Raw genomic sequence first — 14,416 nt, 5'->3', positions numbered from 1 at the left:
AAAAGCTCATAGTAATTCTAACAAAACTAAAACAAATGTATTTAATTTATAAACTACAGACCAAAGTGCTATGTTCTATTCTCATTTCCTTTTATCATTTTTGCATGTAAATATTCATAAAATATTTAGCAATGTACAGTAGAGGCAACTAAGTACAGTAGAGGCATTTCAGAGCTGGTGCAGAAATTGTGTATGTCTCACTTTAGGGGGTTGTGAGGGCCAAAACTCCAGACAGGATGAATACATAACTGCCTCTAGCTCCACACTTTAGAGGTCCCATGTAGCTTTCTTGTCCAGTCTCCTGAATTTTCCACTTTCAGCTGCTATCCCCAGTTTCCTGGGCACCATTTTAAATATCACGTGATGGAGGCAGCACATGCTTCGTACAAACATAGAAAGAAAAGGAGTACTTGTGGCACCTTAGAGACTAACCAATTTATTTGAGCATAAGCTTTCGTGAGCTACAGCTCACTTCATCGGATGCATACTGTGGAAAATACAGAAGACATTTTTATACACACAAATCATGAAAAAAATGGGTGTTTATCACTGCAAAAGGTTTTCTCTCCCCCCACCCCACTCTCCTGCTGGTAATAGCTTATCTAAAGTGATAACTCTCCTTACAATGTGTATGATAATCAAGGTGGGCCATTTCCAGCACAAATCCAGGGTTTAACAAGAATGTCTGAGGAACGGGGGGGCATTGTTGGCACATGATGGCATATATCACATTGGTAGATGTGCAGGTGAACGAGCCTCTGATAGTGTGGCTGATGTGATTAGGCCCTGAGATGGTGTCCCCTGAATAGATATGTGGGCACAGTTGGCAACGGGCTTTGTTGCAAGGATAGGTGCCAGCAATGCCCCGCTGCCATGTACATTGGTCAAACTGGACAGTCTCTACGTAAAAGAATAAATGGACACAAATCAGATGTCAAGAATTATAACATTCATAAACCAGTCGGAGAACACTTCAATCTCTCTGGTCACGCGATTACAGACATGAAAGTTGCGATATTACAACAGAAAAACTTCAAATCCAGACTCCAGCAAGAGACTGCTGAATTGGAATTCATTTGCAAATTGGATACAATTAACTTAGGTTACCTTGCATAATGACACATCCACTCCCAGTCTCTATTCAAGCCTATTTCCCCTTGTTTTCCTAACACCCCCCCCCCCCGGATTTGTGCTGGAAATGGCCCACCTTGATTATCATACACATTGTAAGGAGAGGGATCACTTTACATAAGCTATTACCAGCAGGAGAGTGGGGTGGGGGGAGGGAAAACCTTTTGTAGTGATAAACACCCATTTTTTTCATGATTTGTGTATATTAAAAACATCTTCTGTATTTCCCACAGTATGCATCCGATGAAGTGAGCTGTAGCTCACGAAAGCTCATGCTCAAATAAATTGGTTAGTCTCTAAGGTGCCACAAGTACTCCTTTTCTTTTTGCGAATACAGACTAACACGGCTGTTACTCTGAAACAAACATAGAAGACACAGACACAGACGCAGACATGGGTCCTTGGCTCTCCAAGACTAACCTGCTAAACATAGTTTAATGAATACATAATTTAAATGCATGCAAGATGTAATGATAGCCTTGCCGTTGAGAGAGCAAAAGAGAAGCGTGCACAAAAATATTCCAGTAATCTGAAACACATTGTAATTCAAATACGTGCAATGGTATGGAGCCAAAATTACACAAACACCATTCATAGTATAGGAAAAAAGCTATCAATGCTTTACAACATACAAGTAAAATGGGAAAAGCAGAGGCTGTGGAAGCATGAAAATACAGGCTGCCAGTCTACTTTTAAAAGCATTAGTGACTCAGAATACCTGTTGTCTAAGATGTAATAAGCAAATGCCATAGCTCCAAAAGATTTCAGATGGAACAGTCGAACAGCTAATTCCTGCCCCAAGAATCATGAAAATGAACAGTGGAAAACATTAAATTAAATCTGAAATCTAAGAAAATCCCAGCCCATGAAGTAGTTTAAAATGTTGTGAACATAAATTTAAAGAACGTGTAAAATGCTACAATAATAGCAAGAAATAATTAAAAGAAATAACATATCGGGCTACACTATCCTTACCAAGGAGCCTTGCAGCAGCATCTGGAACTGAAGTCTGTAAATAAACTGCCAATAGGTCTAACAAAGAAAAGAATTATCATAACCAAGCATGGATATTATTAAAAGCATAGCTCAAGAGTTCCAAATCAGATCCGGAAATGTAGTATACTACTGAATCTGAAACAGCCCTCAAACTGAAAAAGCTGATATAGCAACCTATGAATGGTATGTATTAAGCATTGTTATCTGTAAGCAGTGCTTGGTTTTGGATATGCATTGAAGTTTGTGGGTTTATCTGAACCTCTTGGATCTGCAAAACTGGACTGGTTATTTTGGAGTATTTTAGCGTTGCATTTCTGATCTGGAGCAAAACCAGAAAGTGCAGAATGCACAAAACGAAAAACCAGTGGGAAAAAGATGGGTCCAAAACCCTTTTTGAGCCTTAAGGGCTTAATTCTTATGTTGGGTGAAGTCTTGAATTGCTTCTTAATTATCTCAACTTGTTTGTAATTCACCACTTACAATGCAGCAAATATTGATAACACTGTTTCTCAACGTTTAATTCAGCGTGGAATTAGATCAAAAAGATGAATTATGTGATCATTCTGGATACTTCAAGTAGATGTTTTTATAATGATCACAAACACTGCTTGAACAGTCTCAAAATTATATTGTCTTGTGTTACAAAAAGCTGCTTCTTTCCATAATGGCATCTTGATAGAATGTGGGTGGATTGAATAGCTCCCAGGACATTAGCAAAGCAGTGACATAAAAGCTTTCTTTTATTTTCTATAGCTGTTTGTGATACCTTGAGGGAAAATATACACTGTATATATACATACTGGAACATGGTGTGTTACAAAGAATAAATACATCAAGGAGTTCTGGTGCCATCATAAATCATGAAAGGAAAGCTTGAGTGGATTGTCATGTTTCCAAAAAGGCTCAATATATTTTTTAGTGTAATTCTCATTTCTTGTTATAACAGATCAATACCATACCCATTCAGCATTTGCCCCTTGGGCACAGCCAGAAGTTCTGTGGGGGCACCCATGTCTTTATGCCTATAGTACAGTCTGACTTGCTTGTCTTGGACTGAGGCAATGATTTCACTAAGCTCTGAGGTGGTTTAATGCATTCTTCTGTATTCCCCGTTAATGGGCTCAGAATAACTCTGTCCATGCCATACAGCTTTTCTTTGTGTAATGTACCTCAAGGAGACACACTGACTGAATGTACAGTTAAATATGATCCAGTCAAAATTTATAGCATTTATTATCAGTATTTACAAGGTTGGAAATATATAGTATAGGAAACATTAAATCAAAAGAAACTGCCACCCAATCTGTCTGACAGTTAGTCTAACAGAAAGCTTTCTTGTAGGGAAAGATAAAATGTCCAGACCTGAAAGTGCAATCTTAATAAAAACAGAAACACCAATCTTAATCATATTGATCCTGGTCTGACCTTTTTCAGCAGCTCTGCTATGTTTATACTGGAGCTTCTGTGAGTCACTGGCAATGAATGGTTAAGAGTGAGGTACCCCCGGGTGTCACTGCCTGTTCCCAAGACATCTACTCTGAGGCTAGGCAATGTTGTGTGAACTCCACCTCAGCCATCATACGTTAATTGGACACTGCAAAATTCTACAAGATCCCATAACTGTTCTCACTGGACAGGTCCTGCTTGCAATGAAATCAGCAGGAGTTTTGCCATTTAACAATAATGGAAGCAGGATCGAGCCTAGAGTTCTTGTACCAGCAGACCTCCATATTGCTGTCCTGGAGAGCAAAGTCCAAACTTCTGGGAGTATCTAATTATTAAAAGCTTTGTTCCTCTACCTGATCCCTGTTTTTGTACAGTTGGATATAGTCAATGCTCCACAACAGAATCTGTGCAAGATTGACATCTTCAGAGCCCTGACTCCTTGATCAAAAGTGTTGTAGTGGAATTCTTGAAACTCCTTCACTGCATTAGTAGTTGAGGGATGTTACAACTAGAGCTGGGAAAATAACTGACTTTGGTTTACTGGCAAAAAAAAATTTAAGGGGGGAAAAAAGGCTGATTCGGGTAAACTGAATCCAAAAATTCTGAAAAATTTAGATGAATCAAAGAAGTTGACATATTTTGTTTTGGTTTTCTGCAATATGAGTTCAAATCCCTTCTTTACATCAGGCCGGGGGGAATTGAATAGTAAGTCATTGGAGTAGGGACACTAATTTGAGTCTTATACCTCCCAGATGAGTGCCCTAGCCACTGTGCTATAGAATCATTTTCACTCTTCATCCACATGACTGCTGAAGTATTTTATACATAGTGGAAGAAATTAAACAGGAGAGAGGCCCATAACCTAGGATCAGAGCACATGTCTGTAGTGTGAGAGAACCAAGTTCAAATCCTTTCTTCACATCAAACTGAGACCATAGGGTGTAAAAGTGGGCAGCTGTACATCCTCCAGATAGTTTGTGAATGGTGACTAAGTACTCGGGGGGGGGGAAGGGGGGGACTTTATGGCCAAAACTATTTGGTAAATTTGTGAGTAGTTTTGGGTCGACAGAAACTGTAACTTTCAGGGAATAAACTATTCATCCAAAATATTTAATCTAGTTCTAGTCAAAACTGATGCATGCTTTTGTAGAAAATTGGTCACCTTAACGAAACTCCATGTTATTTACCTCTTTGTATGATTACTTCCCAGACACCAAGTGCGAAAAATCAGGACAGAGGTGTGGGGGGTAATAGGCACCTGTCAAGGTTCCTCCCCCACTCTGAACTCTAGGGTACAGATGTGGGGACCTGCATGAAAAACCTCCTAAGCTTATCTTTACCAGCTTAGGTCAAAACTTCCCCAAGGTACAAAATATTCCACCCTTTTGTCCTTGGATTGGCCGCTACCACCACCAAACAAATACTGGTTACTGGGGAAGAGCTGTTTGGACACGTCTTTCCCCCCAAAATACTTCCCAAAACCTTGCACCCCACTTCCTGGACAAGGTTTGGTAAAAAGCCTCACCAATTTGCCTAGGTGACTACAGACCCAGACCCTTGGATCTTAAGAACAATGAACAATCCTCCCAACACTTGCACCCTCCCTTTCCTGGGAAATGTTGGATAAAAAGCCTCACCAATTTGCATGGGTGACCACAGACCCAAACCCCTGGATCTGAGAACAATGAAAAAGCATTCAGTTTTCTTACAAGAAGACTTTTAATAAAAATAGAAGTAATTAGAAATAAGAAATCCCCCCTGTAAAATCAGGATGGTAAATACCTTACAGGGTAATTAGATTCAAAACATAGAGAACCCCTCTAGGCAAAAACCTTAAGTTACAAAAAAGATACACAGACAGAAATAGTTATTCTATTCAGCACAATTCTTTTCTCAGCCATTTAAAGAAATCATAATCTAACACATACCTAGCTAGATTACTTACTAAAAGTTCTAAGGCTTCATTCCTGGTCTATCTCCGGCAAAGACAAAATGTAGACAGACACACAAACCCTTTGTTTCTCTCCCTCCTCCCAGCTTTTGAAAGTATCTTGTCTCCTCATTGGTCATTTTGGTCAGGTGCCAGCGAGGTTACCTTTAGCTTCTTAACCCTTTACAGGTGAGAGGAGATTTCCTCTGGCCAGGAGGGATTTTAAAGGGGTTTACCCTTCCCTTTCTATTTATGACACGCCCCCCAAATCTCAGCTAGGGTGAAACACTGGCTGGGATTTCTTCCTGGATCTCTAGGAAAACAGAGTTAATAAGACACATGCATCTCTAAATATGCTACCAAGTACATAAAGACTAACAATATTTTCCACATCTCAAGGACGATTTTAACCAGTTGAGTCTGGGAAACTTTCACGCGAGAGTGCATCAGCCACTTTGTTAGAAGCTCCTGAGATGTGTTGGATGTCGAAATCAAAATCTTGGAGAGCTAAACTCCACCGAAGAAGTTTTTTGTTATTTTCTTTGACGGTGTGAAGCCACTTCAGTGCAGCATGGTCGGTTTGCAGGTGGAAACGCCGTCCCCAAACATATGGGCGTAGCTTTTCCAGAGCGTAGACAATGGCGTAACATTCTTTTTCAGTGATTGACCAGTTGCTTTCCCTCTCAGACAGTTTTTTGCTGAGAAACACTACAGGGTGGAATTCTTGATCAGGTCCTTTCTGCATTAAAACTGCTCCCACACCACGCTCGGACGCATCTGTGGTTACTAGGAACGGTTTGTCAAAGTCTGGGGCCCTTAGTACAGGGTCAGACATGAGTGTCGCTTTAAGCTTGTTAAAGGCCTTCTGACACTTTTCGGTCCACTGCACAGCATTTGGCTGTTTCTTTTTGGTTAGGTCTGTCAGTGGGGCGGCGATTTGGCTGTAGTGCGGTACAAATCGTCTGTAATAACCGGCCAAGCCTAAAAAGGATTGAACCTGTTTCTTTGACTTTGGGACAGGCCACTTTTGGATAGCATCCACTTTGGCCTGTAGGGGGCTGATAGTTCCTTGACCCACCTGGTGTCCAAGGTAAGTCACTTTGTTTAGGCCTATTTGACACTTCTTAGCCTTAACAGTTAGTCCTGCCTCCCTTATGCGCTCAAGGACTTTTTGTAGATGTTCCAGGTGGTCTGCCCAGGAATCCGAAAATATGGCCACATCATCAAGGTAGGCGACTGCATATTCTCCTAATCCCGCTAGGAGACCATCTACAAGTCTTTGGAAGGTGGCGGGTGCATTTCGCAGCCCGAAAGGGAGTACATTAAATTCATACAGCCCGAGATGTGTGGTGAAGGCTGACCTTTCCTTGGCAGATTCATCTAGCGGTACCTGCCAGTACCCCTTGGTTAAGTCCAAGGTAGAGATGAACTGGGCCCGTCCCAGTTTCTCTAATAGTTCATCTGTGCGTGGCATTGGATAGTTGTCTGGGCGAGTTACAGCATTTAGCTTACGGTAGTCCACGCAAAAACGTATTTCCCCATCTGGTTTGGGAACTAGAACCACTGGAGATGCCCATGCACTTTCAGAGGGGCGGATTACACCCATCTGTAACATATCCTGGATCTCCCGTTCTATAGCAGTTTTAGCTTGAGGAGACACTCGGTAAGGTTGGACTCTAATTGGGCGAGCATTACCTGTGTCAATGGAGTGGTATGCCCGTTCAGTCAGTCCTGGGGTGGCTGAGAACGTTGGCGCGTAGCTAGTGCACAGCTCCTGGATCTGCTGTCGCTGCATACGCCCAAGGGTCATGGAGAGGTTCACCTCTTCCACACCACCAGCACATTTCCCTTCGTAGTAGACACCTTCAGGCCACTCAGCGTCGTCTCCTCCCTGGGCTGTAAACTGACAAACCTTTAATTCTCTGGAATAAAAGGGCTTTAGAGAATTAATATGGTACACCTTAGGCTTTCGGTTGAAGGTGGGGAATGCTATGAGATAATTAACAGCTCCCAGGCGCTCCTGGACCGTGAATGGCCCTTCCCACGATGCTTCCATTTTATGGGCCTGGAGCGCCTTTAAGACCATGACCTGGTCCCCTACTTTGAAGGAACGCTCTCTGGCATGTTTATCATACCAGGCTTTTTGCTCTTTTTGAGCATCCTGTAAGTTTTCTTTAGCAAGGGCTAAAGAGGTTCGGAGGGTGTTTTGTAGGTTGGTTACAAAGTCCAGAATGTTAGTTCCTGGAGAAGGTGTAAATCCCTCCCATTGCTGCTTCACCAACTGCAATGGCCCCTTAACCTCACGGCCATATACAAGTTCAAATGGGGAAAACCCTAAACTGGGGTGTGGTACAGCTCTGTAGGCAAAGAGCAACTGCTGCAACACTAGGTCCCAATCATTGGAGTGCTCATTTACGAATTTACGTATCATGGCCCCCAAAGTTCCATTAAACTTCTCCACCATGCCATTTGTTTGATGGTGGTAAGGAGTGGCAACCAAGTGATTTACCCCATGAGCTTCCCAAAGGTTTTTCATAGTTCCTGCCAGGAAATTAGTCCCTGCATCTGTGAGGATGTCGGAGGGCCAACCTACCCTGGCAAAAATGTCTGCTAGTGCCTGGCACACACTGTTAGCCCTGGTGTTGCTTAGAGCTACTGCTTCCGGCCATCGGGTGGCAAAATCCATGAAAGTCAGTATGTACCGCTTTCCTCTGGGTGTCTTTTTCGGAAAAGGACCCAGAATATCCACAGCTACTCGCTGAAATGGAACTTCAATGATGGGGAGTGGCTGGAGAGGGGCTTTGACCTGGTCTTGGGGCTTTCCCACTCTTTGGCACACCTCACAAGACTGGACATAGGTAGAAACATCCTTGCCCATTCCCTCCCAGTGGAATGACCCCCCCAAACGGTCTTTGGTCCGGTTCACCCCAGCATGACCACTAGGGTGGTCATGGGCTAAGCTCAAGAGCTTGGCCCGGTATTTAGTTGGAACTACCAACTGTCTCTGAGGATGCCAGTCTTCCTGGTGTCCACCAGAAAGAGTTTCCTTGTATAAAAGTCCTCTTTCTACAACAAACCTGGATCGATTAGAAGAGCTGAGAGGCGGTGGGTTGCTCCGTGCCGCCGTCCAAGCTCTCTGGAGGCTTTCATCTGCTTCCTGTTCGGTCTGGAACTGTTCCCTCGATGCTGGAGACATCAGTTCCTCATTGGATTGTGGACCTAGGCTTGGTCCCTCTGGAAGCGATATAGGGGATGGAGCTGTTTCTGTTGACTGTGAACCGCTCTCCGCTGGTGCACTATGTTGGGATTCAGGCTCCGGCTGAGCCTCTTGTGTCGGGTTATCGGCTGCTGCCAGTTCAGGTTCGGTGGGGCCCTCTGGTGTTGAGGTTGCAAGTACTGGATTCAGTGCTGACAATGGGTCTGGTGTTGGTTGTTCGGCTGGTTCCGGTTCTGGGACTGGTTCCATCTGGGTCTCTGGGACTGGATCCACTACTGCTGTTGCAGACATTGGCCTGGGGTCCGGGTCCATCACCTCTGACCGGGTCCTGATAGAAGTTTCCGGAACAGAGCTAGGCCTCACGGCTTGTTTAGCCTGGCTGCGGGTGACCGTTCCCACCCTCTTGGCCTGCTTCACATGATTGGCCAAGTCTTCCCCCAACAGCATGGGGATGGGATAATCATCATAGACTGCAAAAGTCCACATTCCTGACCAGCCCTTGTACTGGACAGGCAACTTGGCTGTAGGCAAATCGAAAGAGTTGGACTTGAAGGGTTGAATCGTCACTTGGATCTCTGGGTTGATTAACTTGGGGTCCACTAAGGAAGCATGGATAGCTGACACTTGTGCTCCGGTGTCCCTCCACGCGGTGACCTTCTTCCCGCCCACACTCACAGTTTCCCTCCGCTCCAAGGGTATCTGGGAGGTATCTGGGCCTGTGGACCTCTGGTGCGATTCCGGTGCAATGAACTGTAATCTGTTGGGGTTCTTGGGGCAGTTGGCCTTTACATGCCCCAGCTCGTTACATTTAAAACATCGTCCAGCTGACGGGTCACTGGGGCGAGGAGGGTTGCTGGAGAACGGGGTGGTGGGACGATAAGGGGTCTGGAGGGTTCTTTGGGAGGTAGGTGGGGCTTTGGGCGGCCCCCGGTAATAGGGTGTGGCCTGGGGTTGTCCCTTCTGGTCTCCGCTCCAACTGCGACCAGTTTTTTTCTTCTCTGCCACCTCCACCCATCTGGCTCCAATCTCTCCTGCCTCGATTACAGTTTTGGGCTTCCCATCTAGGATGTACCTTTCTATTTCTTCAGGAACACCCTCTAAGAATTGTTCCATTTGCATTAGGAAGGGCAAATTTACTGGAGATTCAACACTTGCTCCGGATATCCAGGCATCCCAATGTTTCACAATGTGGTAGGCATGTCGGGTAAATGACACGTCTGGTTTCCACCTTAGGGCTCTGAACCTCCGACGAGACTGCTCGGGTGTTATCCCCATTCTGACTCTCGCCTTGGATTTAAACAGTTCATACTTGTTCATGTGTTCTTTAGGCATTTCAGCTGCCACCTCAGCTAAGGGTCCACTGAGCTGCGGCCTCAGCTCTACCATGTATTGGTCAGTAGAGATGTTGTACCCAAGGCAGGCCCTTTCGAAGTTTTCTAAGAAGGCCTCAGTATCATCACCTGCCTTGTAGGTGGGGAACTTTCTGGGATGGGGAGTGGTACCTGGAGAAGGATTGCTAGGGTTTGTTGGTATATTCTGCTGAGCCTTTACCTTCTCCATCTCCAGTGCATGCTTCCTCTCTTTTTCCTTCTCCTCCTCCACATGCTTCCTCTCTTTTTCCTTCTCCTCCTCCACATGCTTCCTCTCTTTTTCCTTCTCCTCCTCCACATGCTTCCTCTCTTTTTCCTTCTCCTCCTCCACATGCTTCCTTGCCTCCATTTCCCTCCTGTGGGCAGCCTCCTGTACCTCCTTTTCCAGCTGCATGAGTTCTATCTGTCTTTCATGTTCCTTTTGTTTTTCCTCAGCCTGAAATCTGGCTAATTCCATCTTTTGTTGTGCTGTGGATTCTGTCATCCTAACCTCTCTGTTTTTAACTAACTTTACACCCGAGGCTTAGAAATAAACAAACAAAACTTGGCTGTAAAATTTTGCTGTGCTGGAATAGAATACCTATTCTCTGATAGTGATTGTCAGCCTACAGAAAAAGACAATTCCCTTGTCTCTGCTCTGGGCCCAAATCAAAGCAAAAACTTCCAACTACTTTGAAACCTGTTTACCCAGCCCAAAGAAAAAACAAGTTTCCTTTTTAAACTTGTGCTCCTTGTAAAAAATCAAAATCCAAAAAAAAAAACCCTGCCACTTTTGTCTCCAGGCAAATGGGTAGAACACCCCTCCTTCTATTTACTTTTAGGGAAACAAAAAACTCTGGGTTGGAAGACTGTGAATTTCCCTGCAGGAGTTAAGTACCCTGCCTCCAGGCAAAGAAAACCTGCAATTCACAAAGATAATCCCCTTTTGTCTCTGCTTGGCCACAAAGCAGAGAAAAACAAGCTGCTTTCAGTTTCAGCAGCTTCTGGACTTCCTTTTTTTTTTTAAATCTGTATTTCTAGTTCAAAAAAATCTCAACTGGATCTCAAAATGATTTCAGGTTAATCCCACCACTATGCCACCATGTCAAGGTTCCTCCCCCACTCTGAACTCTAGGGTACAGATGTGGGGACCTGCATGAAAAACCTCCTAAGCTTATCTTTACCAGCTTAGGTCAAAACTTCCCCAAGGTACAAAATATTCCACCCTTTTGTCCTTGGATTGGCCGCTACCACCACCAAACAAATACTGGTTACTGGGGAAGAGCTGTTTGGACACGTCTTTCCCCCCAAAATACTTCCCAAAACCTTGCACCCCACTTCCTGGACAAGGTTTGGTAAAAAGCCTCACCAATTTGCCTAGGTGACTACAGACCCAGACCCTTGGATCTTAAGAACAATGAACAATCCTCCCAACACTTGCACCCTCCCTTTCCTGGGAAATGTTGGATAAAAAGCCTCACCAATTTGCATGGGTGACCACAGACCCAAACCCCTGGATCTGAGAACAATGAAAAAGCATTCAGTTTTCTTACAAGAAGACTTTTAATAAAAATAGAAGTAATTAGAAATAAGAAATCCCCCCTGTAAAATCAGGATGGTAAATACCTTACAGGGTAATTAGATTCAAAACATAGAGAACCCCTCTAGGCAAAAACCTTAAGTTACAAAAAAGATACACAGACAGAAATAGTTATTCTATTCAGCACAATTCTTTTCTCAGCCATTTAAAGAAATCATAATCTAACACATACCTAGCTAGATTACTTACTAAAAGTTCTAAGGCTTCATTCCTGGTCTATCTCCGGCAAAGACAAAATGTAGACAGACACACAAACCCTTTGTTTCTCTCCCTCCTCCCAGCTTTTGAAAGTATCTTGTCTCCTCATTGGTCATTTTGGTCAGGTGCCAGCGAGGTTACCTTTAGCTTCTTAACCCTTTACAGGTGAGAGGAGATTTCCTCTGGCCAGGAGGGATTTTAAAGGGGTTTACCCTTCCCTTTCTATTTATGACAGCACCTATATAAGACAAAGCCCCAAATATTGGGACTGTCCCTATAAAATCTGAACATCTGGTCACCCTAAGTTTTGTCTGTGTAGGCCAGGGTTGAATTTTTCCAGTTTGTGCGCTAGATTCTGCCACAACACAGCTCCTTTGCACTGATCCTGTGCAAAGTTTGCTGTATGTTTCTGCAGAATTTTAGCATTGTAGATTTCCATCTGAATAATTGTTTCATACATCAAACAATTAACTTTTGGGATATTATTCCTACCCTGGATTTTCATTTATTTCTAATTAGAACTATTCTATGTATTTTTAACACATGATCCCAGTGTCTTCCCTATATGCACCTGTCATAAATATAAAGGGAAGGGTAAACACCTTTAAAATCCCTCCTGGCCAGAGGAAAAACCCTTTCACCTGTAAAGGGTTAAGAAGCTAGGATAACCTCGCTGGCACCTGACCAAAATGACCAATGAGGAGACAAGATACTTTCAAAGCTGGAGGGGGGGAGAAACAAAGGTTCTTTCTGTCTGTGTGATGCTTTTGCCGGGAACAGAACAGGAATGGAGTCTTAGAACTTAGTAAGTAATCCAGCTAGATATGTGTTAGATTCTGTTTTGTTTAAATGACTGAGAAAATAAGTTGAGCTGAATGGAATGTAGATTCCTGTTTTTGTGTCTTTTTGTAACTTAAGGTTTTGCCTAGAGGGATTCTCTGTTTTGAATCTGATTACCCTGTAAGATATTTACCATCCTGATTTTACAGAGGTGATTCTTTTTCTTCAATTAAAATTCTTCTTTTAAGAACCTGATTGCTTTTTCATTGTTCTTAAGATCCAAGGGTTTGGGTCTGAGTTCACCTATGCAAATTGGTGAGGATTTTTATCAAGCATTCCCCAGGAAAGGGGGTGTAGGGTTTTGGGAGGATTTGGGGGGAAAATTTGGGGAAAAATTTTTGATTTCCGAGCGGGCTCTTTCCCGCTTATATATCTGTTAGACGCTTGGTGGTGGCAGCAATAAAGTCCAAGGGAAAAAGGAAAATATTTTGTACCTTGGGGAAGTTTTAACCTAAGCTGGTAAACATAAGCTTAGGGGGTTTTTATGCAGGTCCCCACAGCTGTACCCTAGAGTTCAGAGTGGGGAAGGAACCTTGACAGCACCACTGGGGGTATGTCTACACTACCCGCCGGATTGGTGGGCAGCGATCGAACCAGCGGCGATCGATTTATCGCGTCTAGTCTAGACGCGACAAATCGACCCCCGAGCGCTCTCCCATTGACTCCTGTACTCCAGCTCCGCGAGAAGCACAGGCGGAGTCAACGGGGGAGCGGCAGAAGTTGACTCACTGCGGTGAAGACACCATGGTAAGTCGATATAAGTACGTCGACTTCAGCAATGTTATTCACATAGCTGAAGTTGCGTAACTTAGATTGATTCTCTTCCCCCCTCACCCCCCCCCCAGTGTAGACCGGGGGCTAAGAAACCTTCAGAACTTTTGGCTTCTAATTATAAAAGGTGATTGTGGCTTCCGATTAGCTTCCTTCTTATCAGTAAGGTGCACCATGCCATCAGTGATGTGATCTTGTACTGAACACAAACACAAAATAGAGGATAGGTCCATTCCACTGAGAGGTTTATTAAGCAACATGCAAAATTCAGAAGCATTATCTTTGGTTTAGCCAGTACTATTTTAACTATAATCCTGTGATTTACCCCAAATGGATGCTTGAACAGTGATAGTATGACTCATTAATTGATAGTGTTCTATTTTAATTTTACCATGAAGCTTAATGGGATGGCTTTGACCACTTTTCAGCAGCAGTGGCAGTATATTTCCTATCTCAGCATTTTCATAAATCCCCAACCATCATTTTTCACTTGAAATCCTACTTCAGTTCAATATTGTCCAGACATCTGTGCAGAATATTTTTAATTTCCTTTTATGAAATACATACTCTTTGTAGATATCCATAGGTATACACTGATGGAAGTGGAATAGTGAGGAAATTCTGCTTTTTGTACAATTGCAATAAAAATTCTTTACAAAGGAATTTGTTTTCAATTTACATAATGATTTTTCTTTGGCTTAGAGACTTGTTTTTCTAGTAGTTGGGGTGGTATGTGTTCAAAGGTTAGACATACTTTTTAGATATCTAACATATCTTGCCACATCTGGCTCAGACTGGCTTGGGGAAATGCCATACCTAAGATGGATAAAATAATAAGCAGCATGAGTCTTGAACCAAACTTGAACTGAAACTTGAGATTTGGCGGGGGCCAGGCAGGGAATGGTGATTGTCTGATTCCTTTTACTCATGTGTTTTAA

Source organism: Natator depressus, chromosome 5 (assembly GCF_965152275.1).
Source record: "Natator depressus isolate rNatDep1 chromosome 5, rNatDep2.hap1, whole genome shotgun sequence".
NCBI classification, from domain to species: Eukaryota; Metazoa; Chordata; order Testudines; family Cheloniidae; genus Natator; species Natator depressus.
Note: the sequence above shows the minus strand (reverse complement) of the source record.